The 12,493-nt window shown below is 43.1% G+C and overlaps 1 protein-coding gene and 1 long non-coding RNA gene across 3 annotated transcripts in view; one reads left to right on the plus strand and one right to left on the minus strand.

The window, feature by feature from the left end:
• B3GNT2 (UDP-GlcNAc:betaGal beta-1,3-N-acetylglucosaminyltransferase 2) overlaps nt 1–5,664 on the minus strand; it is a 33,733-nt gene extending 28,069 nt beyond the window's left edge. The window contains exon 1 of one of the 2 annotated variants that reach the window (XM_061622291.1): nt 4,775–5,664. The gene's annotated coding sequence lies outside the window, so the exon portion shown is untranslated. Of the gene's footprint in view, nt 1–4,354; nt 4,376–4,774 lie in introns of those variants that run through there. The other variant, XM_061622293.1, reaches the window with a different exon arrangement.
• LOC133382816 (uncharacterized) overlaps nt 4,532–12,493 on the plus strand; it is a 42,634-nt gene continuing 34,672 nt past the window's right edge. The window contains exon 1 of the long non-coding RNA XR_009762093.1: nt 4,532–5,755. This is a non-coding gene — a long non-coding RNA (uncharacterized LOC133382816). The remainder of the gene's footprint in view (nt 5,756–12,493) is intronic.

The raw sequence follows: 12,493 nt of genomic DNA on the forward strand, positions 1-12,493 counted from the left end.
AACCGACTGCCTAGGGAGGTGGTGGGATCCCCTTCACTGGATGTCTTCAAGCAGAGGCTGGACAGCTATCTGCGGGAGATGCTCTAGCTGTGGATTTCCTGCTGTGAGCAGGGGTTGGACTCGATGGCCTACAAGGCCCCTTCCAACTCTATGATTCCATGAAATAAAAGCAGTTAAAAACAATAAAATCAGAGGTCAATAAAGCAACAAAGCATAAAATTGTAACATCAGAATAAAACCAAATTCAAGCAAGGTAAAAAAGTCTGAGGTACTCTGAGAAAGTTCTTCAAAAGTCACCTTAGCATATGGGCTGGTTCATTTGGTGGTACTTCAGTACCTGGGTCCCAATATCTATACAGGGCTTTAAAAGAGATAATCACTTGTATGTTGAATCAAACCAGAAACTGACAGGGCTACTTTCAAATAAACATACATAGGTTTGGATAGCGAGCCTGGAATTCTAGTGAATTCAGCTCAATTCTGAACTGCCATTTTATGAATGGTCTCAGCTTACCCCTGTGCGGCTAGTGGATCTGGGGCTCTGGTATGGAAAAAATGCAAGAAGGAGATGCCATCAATCTGAAGTCTGCCCACCCTGCAATATGTTATGCATGGTTACGCATTAGTATTGTGAAAATTATGACTATCTCAACTGTTAATCAAGAAGCATGGATGTTTACTTTCTACATCATGGAGAAACATTTCTGCCCTATCTAACAGCCCTTGCTTCTGGAAAGTGCCCAACTTTAGTTTTCATGATTAATATTGCTTAGTGTCCATGTGCACTGGTAGAGCCAACCAGAAACCCCTAATTTCACAATTACTGCCCTAAGCAATTAAAAATCACTGTAGTTGAAAATATGAGGGCTGCAAGACCAGAGGTTCTGAAATATGTCCTTGGGTAATATAAAGCCTTAATTTAGTTTTAAACCCACAAGTTTTAATTGTTATAGCAACCAAGATAGAGTCAAATGTTTAGGAAATTTTATAATCAGCTTTTTCTTGGCAATGTAAATCATGCTTTTAAATTACTTTGGTCCACCCACGCAGAACATCCTGACTTATTAAGAGCATGGTCTACTAAGAGTTTCACATTTTATTATAATTTGTTCCTTAAAGTGTGTGCATCAGACTAGTGAACTCACAAGATTTATAAACTTGATTAAATTTAAAAAAACTTATTTATTTCAGAAACAGTTTGAAAAAACGGAGTAGCACTGAAGACCTATATCATGTACACTTTTTTCTTTGTTTGGTCCTTAGTTAATGCCATAAATTTAAACGACATTTGACATATACTTAAAGCCTTAGCCAGTAGTAATTCTCACTGATTTCAACAGAATTTGCTTCTGAGCATGAATGCTTTTTTCAGTTTCTGTGATCTACATTTAATTCCCATCTTGCACAAAGAACCTTAAAGCTTCTTTAGTGCAAACAAATATGCATATATTACCAGTATTAAGCATCTTGTTTAGGAGACACTAGAAACTAAGCATTCACCTTCAGTATTACCAGTACCTGTATATGGAATGGTAACAATTACCAAGCTTAAGTACTTCATAAAAGAATCTTCCTACAGCTGGGAGAGGCCCACTTGCTTTCAACCTAACTCTCATTAGTTTGCCTCACCTCTAATCACCATGGTGTTCTTCTACTACTTCCTTCCATACCCTCCAATGCCACTTTCTCTATAACAGTTTCTCTCTCCCCCCCCCATTCCAGGCTTCCCCAAGTGAGTGCCCTACAGATGTTTTAGCATCTCAGCATCCCTAAGGATTAACCAGCTGATTAGGACTGATGAGGGTTGTAAGTCTTAAAAAAAAAGAGTACCTGGATGGATCCAGGTTGGGGAAGGTTATTTCAGACTCTTAAGCAGTTAGATGATCCCTCCATACCTGCATCATGGCACATGATTTCCAAACTGCACTACAAGCACTCCAGGATATGACAGAGATAGGGGAAAAAGGAGGCAGACATTATTTCCCTAATAAACTGGCACACCAGGAAGTTATGGAAATTGTCTGTTTACTTCCTTGAGTTGTCAGAAGCCTCATAAGCCACTCTTCACCTAAACAAGATATAGTCTACTCAGAGCAAAGGTTTATCAAAGCAAATTAAAATGTACTATGTAAATTGAATGTCACTTAATGGAAAAAACCACAGCACTGATATGACATCCCAGGCACAGGGTGCATTACCAAACCTAATATTACTCTACTATTGTAATGTCAGATCGCCAGGTTAGAGCTAGAGATATCACAACATAGCCAAGACTGTTTCCTATCCATGAAATGGTGATGTTTACCATCTTTAATAAAATGTTTCAATACATAACAAAAACCTATTACAAAGCTTTAATACATTTTTTGTGATCTTTGGCAAAAAATGAAAGATTCAGTCTCAAGGATTTCCCTTATCTGGTGAAAGGTTCTTGGTAGGCCATTCTTGCCAAGGTAGATTCCATATAACTCTAAACTCTAGGATTCAGCTAGGTAAATCATTAAGCTCCACCATGGTAGGCTATTACCTAGAGGTCAGTCTAAGGGGTTTTTAAGTAACTTTCACTATACATTCCTGTCAAGTGACTAATGAATTTTTAGTTACAGACTACCTAAATTTAAAGCAGGTAATGTAAGGTTTGATAATGTCTACATCTGTATCAGTGTTCAGCGTGAGAATTTTCTATTTGTGAAATCATCTTTATGGAGATCAGTGTGACAAGTTTTACAGAATTAGACATGATTGTGCAGAAGTACATTCTAGCCAAACTATATTCTCAAAGCAGCATTTTGCCTTTTTTGTGAAAGGAACAGAGCGTAAAATTAAATATATGCAAATGAGGGGGCAGGGGAGAAGTATTACTGCAGCAATCCAAGGGGAAATAGAATATATGCTTTTAAAAGATATCAGACCCTGTAATAAAATTAACTCCACTAAATATGATACAAGATACTCTACACATATAATAAAAGAACTCTTATCAAATTCCAGAGGAAAAGGCAGCATTAAAAAAAACCAGGCAGCAAGTTATACCCCCTAAAGGATCCGTGTCTCAATTATTGTCTACAAACAACCCAAAACATTGATATTTCCTTTTCCATATGAAGAGCATAAGAACTCAAGGGCCAAATTGGCATAGATAACATTTGCAGCTTCCAGTTTTGAGAGAGTTATTTCCCCCCTTTACAACACAGAAAGCTACAACTTCTAAGGGCAACTGTCAGTAGGCAAGAGCTGTCCCACTTCAGTACAAAGACACTGCACTGCAACTTTTCTTTTTCAGTGTTATTCATGCCCAACACCAGACGATCAAAGCTCAAAGAGCAGCCCAAACAGCAAGGGCAAGCATGTCCTACATTCCTCCTTTCACATCTTTAACTAGGGGGCCACTTGCTTAGTGAGTGCGAGTGCGCAGAATAAATCTCAAGGCCAACTCACTTTATTGCCTCAAGTACACACTATGGGAACAGATAACAGCAGAAATCTGGCCCAACTTCTCTTTATTACCCAGATTTTACCAATACCCTTCATCAAATTCTCCCTCTCTAACAGTACAATGACATACATATTGTTGTGAGTTTGGGGGTTGAAATAGATAATTTCTATGGGTCCCCTTCGAGCCTCTGATTTGCCCAGCAACTGGTGAATGGGCCAGGAAGATCCTTTTGTCATTGAAACTCTTCAGGAGAGCCTTCCCACCCCCGGCCCGAGGAGAGGCTTGTGTTGCAGAGTTGTGTCAGAGAAAGGGTGGTAGCTGGAGGCAGGCAGAGAGACTGGCTCTCTGCACCATGGCTTTAGGATGCCTCCTGTAACTCTGATGGAAAAGCTGGATATTGGACTGCCGATACCTTGAACCCCTCCATCCTAAGCTCAGGTTGGAATGTGTGTAAATAAACAAACCATATTTCTTAAAGACACCACAGTTTCTGCTGACCTTCTTCCCAAGGAAACCAAACCCAGGACGAGCGCAGGGACCCCTGGAAATCTCACTGCCTGGAGATTGGGGTGGCGTGCAACAATATGTGCCTAAAATTCCCACTGAGTTCATTTGGGCTAACTCCTAAGTAAATGTGGATAGAACTGTAACCTAAATGTCTTTCCAGACTAAAGCCCTTTAAATTTCCATTCGTGTTCCTATAAACTCTGAATTACACCAACAGGACTAATTGAACTGATTAAACCAATAGACTGTACTGTTCAGCCTGTCGAGACAGGGGGAAGAAATGGAAAAGTTGGAAAACGGAAAGAGAGCGACACCAAACAATACAGGTTCAACTACCCCAAAATAATCCTAAAAGTAAGCCCCGCCGTCGGTACTTTCCACAAGGCCAGGGCACACGAGGGGGAAACTCACTAATTTGTCTTTTTAGACATCAACGCCATTCGTACAAGCCACAATCTGAACTAGAATTTTCCACGTCCAATCCGGTCTGTCTCAAGCACCCAGGGAGTGGGTGGGGAAACCTACCAAGCATGCGAAACAGGCTTGCTGCCTCTGATTGCGCGCGCCTATGTGTGCGAGTGGCTGAGAGAGAATTAACTCCGAAAACCCACGGCCAGCTACCTGCGTGTGACCCTTTCCACACTCTCCTAAAAACAGCACCCCTTTCCTCCAGCGAGGCAGGAGGAGCCCGCCATGAACCAGCAGGGTTTCTAGGCTAGGAGGAGTGTCGCTAGTTCCAATTCTGGGGTCTCTCCACCGCCGCCACTCCATACGCCAACACAGACACAAAACCCGGACCAAAAAACTCTGCGGAACCCACGTTTGCTTTACCTTGGCAGACAATGGCCAGGGCCGCTGCTGCTACTAGTCGTGCTGTCGTCTGTGGATCCGCCACCATCGCTTTCAGGTGACGATGGCCTCACCAGCGGCTCCAGAACCCGCCAGGACTGCTCCCATTACGCGTCGTTTCGGCGGTGCTCGCTCCCTCCTTCCCCCGCCGGGCGTGTGGCCCCCTGAGGTGCGGCTCCCTCCGCTTAGCGGCAGGAACCAGGCCGGTGGGGAAACAAGTAAGAGCAGCAGCAGCGCTCAAGGCCTGGCCGATGGGGGTGGGAGAGAGGGAAAGCTTCCTTTCGCTCACCGGGCTCTCACCGATGGTAGGAGGAAAGGGCGAGTTTAAGTCCAGGGAAGGGAAAAAAACCACCAAAGCCGCCGCTTCCTCTCTCTCCTCCGCCTCTGCACGCCTCAGTGACTCACCCCAGCGCGGCAGTCACTAGTCAATCTCACAGGGTTGTCTTCACTCTCTTAAACGAAATATCGGTGGAGAAGCCTAACCCAGCAGCTTCGGCGACCGTGCCAGAGAGAATGAGCTAGACAGGCACCTCCTCTGGTGCCCAGAGACGTCTTTGCAGGATACCTACGGAAGAGCTGGAAGAGGGCTCGGGCACGTAACTTTGGGGAGGGGGCGGTGTCGCTCGCACGCACCCCAGCTAGGGGGGAGGAGGAAGCCAAGGTGGTGACTTGTTGCTCTCGCGCCGCTGAGCCATGCGCTCCCGCGAGGCTCCGCTTGCGCTCAAGCGCCTCTCCAAGTCTCCTTTCGCGGCAGCTCCTTTCTCGCGCTTGCATCAAAGACCCAAGCCAGCCCACCGCTGCGCCTCCGCTACCACTATACCGTAGTAGACTGACGGAGTTCGGACGATAAACGGAGAGGAGGAGACACAGAGAGAACGGCAGGCACCGAGCCCCGCCTTCTGGGTGGTCTCCCAGCAGATAATAAGGAAGGCCTCGGTGCATTCGGGAGGCGGAAAGAGAAAGGTAGGGCAGGGCTTAGTTCTGTCCTGATGAAAGTTTAGAGTAAGGGGTGGATAACAAATTTAGGGGGGAAAGCAACGACCACGCACGTACAAAACCCAGCTACTGCATTTGTGGTTGCTTGTAAACAAAGGGCTAGTGATTCTTCTGAATAACCTCTAGGCTCCGCAACGAGAAAATACGCCGCTTCCTGCCCCGTGATAATAACTTTGATAAAATCACTCAGCCGCTCATTTTCAGCACGTACAGAAAGGGCAACGTAATTGGAAGTGGCCAGAACGCCACCTTGCTAAAGAGACCCTCAACCTGCCGGCAAGTTTCACTGATAAGTTTTTTGCTGTAGCCCCTCCAGATGATTTGACAATGCGGGTGCTTCCAGAGTGGGGTCTTGCACCGCAAACGCGTCACAAAAAAATTATTTTGCTGTGTGTGGATTCGGCACCGTAACTTCCACGCTTTCCTGATTTTTTAGTTATGCATATTATTCATTGCTATCCTGGGGTTTGCCATCTACCCCAGTGGATGAAACTTGACAGAATATACAGAGATTGTATTTTTCTGTCCCTCTCCTCAATCACTCCAGTCCTATTCCTCTTTCAATACTGGGCAGAGGTACTTCTGTACTTGTGCACACCTTTTAAAATAATCCCAGGAACTGCCCAAGAACAAAGGTTATTAGCCTTAGTTGTCATGCTTCACAATGGGCTAAATAGAAGTTTGTGTTTTTTGTGGGGGACAATATCCATTTCTGTATGTTTTTTTTTATTTTGGTGATCTTCTGCAAGTAATATTTACTTGACTTGTATAAGGTTTGTATAAGAGTTGTAAAGAGGTCTTCCACAAGACTTTGTATTTTTTAAAAGCCCTCTATATGTACTGTGATTACAGTCCCCAAGGTAATCCTCATATTTAATGTGTGGAGACAGAGCTAGATTGTTTAAATTATAGATATGCTTTTAACATGCAACAGTTAGTGGAAACTGGCAGGATAGTATTGTTTAGGCAGCTGGAAACAAAAAGTTTACAGTGCTCAGGTGAGAAGCAAACAGAAGTCAGGGGTGTGGTGAAAGAGACCATTCACCAAAATGCCACCACATGTGAAAAACTGTCCACTCAAAAAAATGCACTAATGAGTTTTTACATCAATGGTGACTATGGATGTATAATGGGCTGTTTTTACTTATCAGATTTTCTGCATTAAGAGGAAATCTGGATTAAATTTAAAAGTAATACAGGCTGGCATGTTGATGCCAACAGCATCATGTGGACTTTGTGAAAAATGTGTGCATGAACAACACTGGTTCTACAATAAACTTCTGTCTAGAAGCATCCTGAATGTCCACGTCGCTGTCCAATTTTTCCTTCACTATCATCAGGGCAAATTAGTGCTTCAGTTTTTTCATCTACATCTGGCGTAATTACACACACAAGCAATTAGTGCGCCAAAACAGCATTTACTCCAGGGGTTTGCTTGAGTAAATTCTCATTAGACTTCAGCATGTACACAAGGAAATGAATCCCTACACATCTTCTCATGCTCTCAATAACTCTGTATTGTACAAGGTATCTGCTACATCCATCAGGCATGTCTTTATCAAAATCAGGATAATCTTGCTATAACAGAACAACAATTCAGAATGCAGTAGTGGAAAAAAAGATATTTCTGGGGGAAAGGAGTAATATGAAGATCCAAAGGCCAATCCCGCTTTCAGCTGTGTTAGAGCGTAAACTGCTACAAAGCTGTGTAATTTGAGAGCATTGTTGTAATATGAATGTACATTCAAATAATGTATATATTAACTTAAAACAGACTTGCTTAATACCAGGTTGGTTGTCTGTCCACAGAAGTGCAGTCATAAAGTGTACCAAGTGGTGCAATGAGATGTATAATAATGATGTATCACATATAGAGGATCTAGGGTCATATTGCCAGTCCATTTTTCATCAAAATAGCATGAAATCTCTTGTTACACTCCAGCAGTTTGAATTCATTTACTCTCATCCAAATGCTGCAAAGTTAAGGGAGCAATTCTGTGTACTCTAACGTAGAAGTAACCCCTCAGAACACAGTGAAGCTTACTTCTGAATAACCATGCATAGAATTGGGCTGACATCTCACCTGACACGACTTGTGCAGGAAGGGGTGAACAGGTTCTTACTTAAAACAGAAAATCAAGTGCATAGTTTAACATCACAGCCTATGGACTCTTTTTTTGGTGGTGACTCAGAAATGGGCCTTTTCTGTTGTGGCTCCTGTACTGCGGAATCTTCGTCCTTCTGCCATATGTGATGCTACTTCAGATGTCTTTTAAAGAGCTATTTATTGCCCAGGCTTTCCCTGACCACTGAATTTGGTTTTTGAAGGTAGACACTATATTTAGCAATTTTAACTTGTGTTTTATTTGTTGTTATAATGATGTGAGGATGAATGATTTTATACTGTTGTTTTTATATCTTGAGATTTTTATATTGCTTAGATATTTTTCTTTAATATTGAGTGCATTATTAATGTTCTTAAATAAATAAATAAGCACCAGCACATCATGTACTCCAGAAGAGGATCTGCCCCAGAGAAGGTCAATTTACTTTTAACAGGCAAGTTCCTGCAAATATTTTCCTTGTACAGTATAAGTACATAAAAAGTAAGATAGTTCATATAAACAAACTGCAAACCCAAAAGTTTTGATTCATGTATCAAGCCAAGACCTAGGAAAAAAACATTCTAGGAGAGACATAGATGGCTCACTATAGAAACATGGGGTCCTCAGAGATTCTGTTTGCAAAAAGGCAACGGATGAGATCTGATGTCACACCAGTGGGTTTGGAATACTGTATACAGTTCTGGTCGCCTCATCTCAAAAAGGATATTATAGAGTTGGAAAAGGTTCAGGGCAACCAGAATGATCAAGGGGATGGAGCGACTCACTTACCAGGAAAGGTTGCAGCGTTTGGGGCTTTTTAGTTTAGAGAAAAGGCGGGTCAGAGGAGACATGATAGAAGTGTATAAAATTATGCATGGCATTGAGAAAGTGGATAGAGAAAGGTTTTTCTCCCTCATAATACTAGAACTCGTGGACATTCAAAGAAGCTGAATGTTGGAAGATTCAGGACAGACAAAAGGAAGTACTTCTTTACTCAGCGCATAGTTAAACTATGGCATTTGCTCCCACAAGATGCAGTAATGGCCACCAGCTTGGACGGCTTTAAAAGAAGATTAGACAAATTCATGGAGGACAGGGCTATCAATGGCTACTAGCCATGATGGCTGTGCTCTGCCACCCTAGTTGCCGGAAGCCTCAGGAGGGGAGAGTGTACTTGCACTCGGGTCCTACTTGCAGGCTTCCCCCAGGCACCTGGTTGGCCACTGTGAGAACAGGATGCTGGACTAGATGGGCCACTGGCCTGATCTAGCAGGCTCTTCTTATGTTCTTATGTTCTCCTCCCTGCAGTCCCAAGCACAGAAACACCCCAATCTGCCCTGGGTCCTCCAGCCCTCCAGAGCAGATTTGGGAATTCATGGGGGAGGAGAAAGAAGGGAACCCACATTTACACAAGCAGAGGTACATTGTGTGAGCAAGAACACCACAATTAGGTGCCACCTGTATTAAGAGTCCCCTGTCCTTTCCATTTTACAAATTTCATGGCTCTACAAGACAGCACCAGGTCCTTTATACAATTGTCAGTTTACTTAATTTTGTTCCTATGCTGCCTCTTACAGCAGAACTACCACCATTGATTCCATCTGGATGATTTCTGTTGTAGGGAAAACCCAGTGCCCAAGTATCAAAAGTTTGGAAAACACTGCCCTCGGCACAGTCATTAACCAAAATGCAGACAATAGTCAAGAAATCAGAAGAAGGCTAGGACTGGGGAGGGCAGCTGTGAGAGAACTAGAAAAGGTCCTCAAATGCAAAGATGTATCATGAACACTAAAGTCAGGATCATTCAGACCATGGTATTTCCGGTCTGTATGTATGGATGTGAAAGTTGGACAGTGAAAAAAGCGGGTGGGAGAAAAAACTCATTTGAAATGTGGTGTTGGAGGAGAGCTTTGCGCATACCATGGACTGCGAAAAAGACCAATAATTGGGTGTTAGAACAAATTAAACCAGAACTATCACTAGAAGCTAAAATGATAAAACTGAGGTTATCATACTTTGGACACATCATGAGAAGACATGATTCACTAGAAAAGACAATAATGCTGGGAAAAACAGCAGGGAGTAGAAAAAGAGGAAGGCTAAACAAGAGATGGATTGATTCCACAAAGGAAGCCATGGACCTGAACTTACAAGATCTGAACAGGGTGGTTCATGACAGACGCTCTTGGAGGTCACTGATTCATAGGGTCACCATAAATCCTAATCTACTTGAAGGTGCATAACAACAAGGAGAGGGTGAGTACACAACTTTCACAGATGAAAATTCAGCAGAAAAAGCAGTTTAAAATTGGCCTGTTAGGTTCTATAGTGTCAGCCATGTAAAGTGCAATTCTGTAAAAAATCTTAAGATTTGGAAGCTAGATTTGCATGATTTATAGTATCTTCCACTGAAGCCAAAGTTTTCAACATTCTGTAGAATGTGCTAATCATCAGTTCCTTTGAGAGGTTCTCATGATGCATGCTTGTGATGAAGAATCTTTTACATCCTGATCCTAAGCATGATTACTAAGCATAATGGCCCACTGATTTCAATGAAACTTAATTCCTAGGAAAGCTACAATTCAGAGCTAAATCTCATTGAATTAATTTGGATTAACAGGAGGAGAATATACAGAATTCACTATAATTTAGTTCTAAGCAAGCATGCTTAGGCTTGCAGTCCTAATGTAAACCAAATATAGCTGATTTTAAATGGCTAAATATGGATAATATATATGCTTAGGCTGTAGCTCAGTCAGAGCACTTGCTTTGCATGCAAAGGGTCTTGGGTTCAATACCTGGCATCTTCCGGTAGGGCCGGGAAACGATTCCCGCCTGAGACCCTGGAAAGCTTCCACCAGTTGGTGTCAACAATACTGAACTAAATAGACCAATGGTGTGACTTGATATAAGGCAGCTTCTTGTGTTCATATGACTGGACTGTTAATTTACATTGCAGGTGCTTTTCTCAAGAAGGCAACGGAGCAGATTCAGCCAACACTTTGTCAACAACAAAAGCATATTAATAATGCATATACAAACATGTATATAATTTAGCGCTCTTTGTGTTTTTTTAAAATATCGGTCCCTGAATTTTTCAGGACTCTATTCTGCATATAGGAATAAGTACCTTTACACAATTCCTCTATGGTTTATAGAATATATGCCCCAGTCTACTTGATACCACCCAGAAACAACAGATTATTGGCGCTAGTATTGTATGTACATACTGACCTTGCCATTTGTTTAGAGTTGGGAGACAATAATAACATAATTTAATTATTTTAAAAATCTGACATTCATTCATCAGTATTATGCAAATTAGCAGATTCACTTTCCAGACCCACTAACTGCACTGAAAACCACAATATACAAATAATATGATAAATGTAGAAGAGTTAAATTCTCAGGGTATCAATACCGTGTAATTTAATGTCACAGTATACAGTAATCACCCTGCTAAAACTTGTGGCTCAGTGCAAAGGTCTCAAACAGTAAGTGTAAAAAATGTGTTGTTTAAACTGGCTCTTAATGTAGATCAGGGTCCCTGACCATTTTGGGCCTGGGGGCACATTTGGAAATCTAAGAAACTGTTGTGGGCACCGCTACGTGCTCATTTAATGCAAGAAAAACTTGGACCCCTCCCCAGGCATAGTATCTATATACCCTCCAAAAAAGAAATAACAGAATCAGTAGGCAGTAAACATCTCAAAATAACAGACAATGCCCCCTCCAAGCAACAAGAACAATGCTAAAAAACGGACTAATGGAATCCACTGGATTCCTGAATGCCCTGGGGGAGTTCCCAGTAGATAGAGCAGATGACCCTGTTGAAGCCCTTGTCATGCTGTGGAACAGCGAGGCGCGTTGGGCTCTTGACATGGTTGCCCCCGAGTGCCCTCTCCGCCATTGTGGAGCCCGGTTTGCTCCTTGGTACACCAGTGAGCTAAGGGCAATGAAACAGGCTGGACGACGGCTAGAGTGCAAGTGGCTGTTGCGCTGCAGCCAACTCAGAAGGGACAGGAAGGGTGGAGGCATGAGTTTCAGGCACCTCCGCAGCCAGAGGAAGCAGAGTTGGGGATTGTTGTGTCTGAGCAGGATCGTGCGGGAGGGGGGCAGCCTGCTCTCCAGCCAGTTCCCACGAATAATGCCCTTTCCGAGGAGCCGAGTGCACCGCCCCCAGTTGATGCAGAGGACTTGTGGGGGAAAGCTTCAGAGTCAGTGCCAGTTCCTCCTTTACCAAGCAGTTCCCAGGAGGATTCCAGTGTGGCACCGTCCCCTGACTTCGAGCCCGTTGCTCGGGAGCAGGTGTCTTCAGATGAGCTGTTGGATGCGCGTCCCGTCTCCTCGTTCTTGTCGGCGCGAGAAACGGACAGGGCAAAGACAGGAATTACGAAGGAGTCAGAGATTACGTTCGAAAACATTTCCTATATAAGCATGCCGCTCCCAGTGGGGGGTCATTGAGTCAACTTCCTTCACACGCTGCAGAGCATGTCTAGAGTATAGTTAGGGACTCTAGTGAGTTAGCGTAGGGTTTCCTATGAAGCGCAATGCCTTTGATGTATCCATTACTCTAATAAAACGAGATTTACTTGCACAC

This window comes from Rhineura floridana, chromosome 4, assembly GCF_030035675.1.
Source record: "Rhineura floridana isolate rRhiFlo1 chromosome 4, rRhiFlo1.hap2, whole genome shotgun sequence".
In the NCBI taxonomy this organism is placed as follows: Eukaryota; Metazoa; Chordata; class Lepidosauria; order Squamata; family Rhineuridae; genus Rhineura; species Rhineura floridana.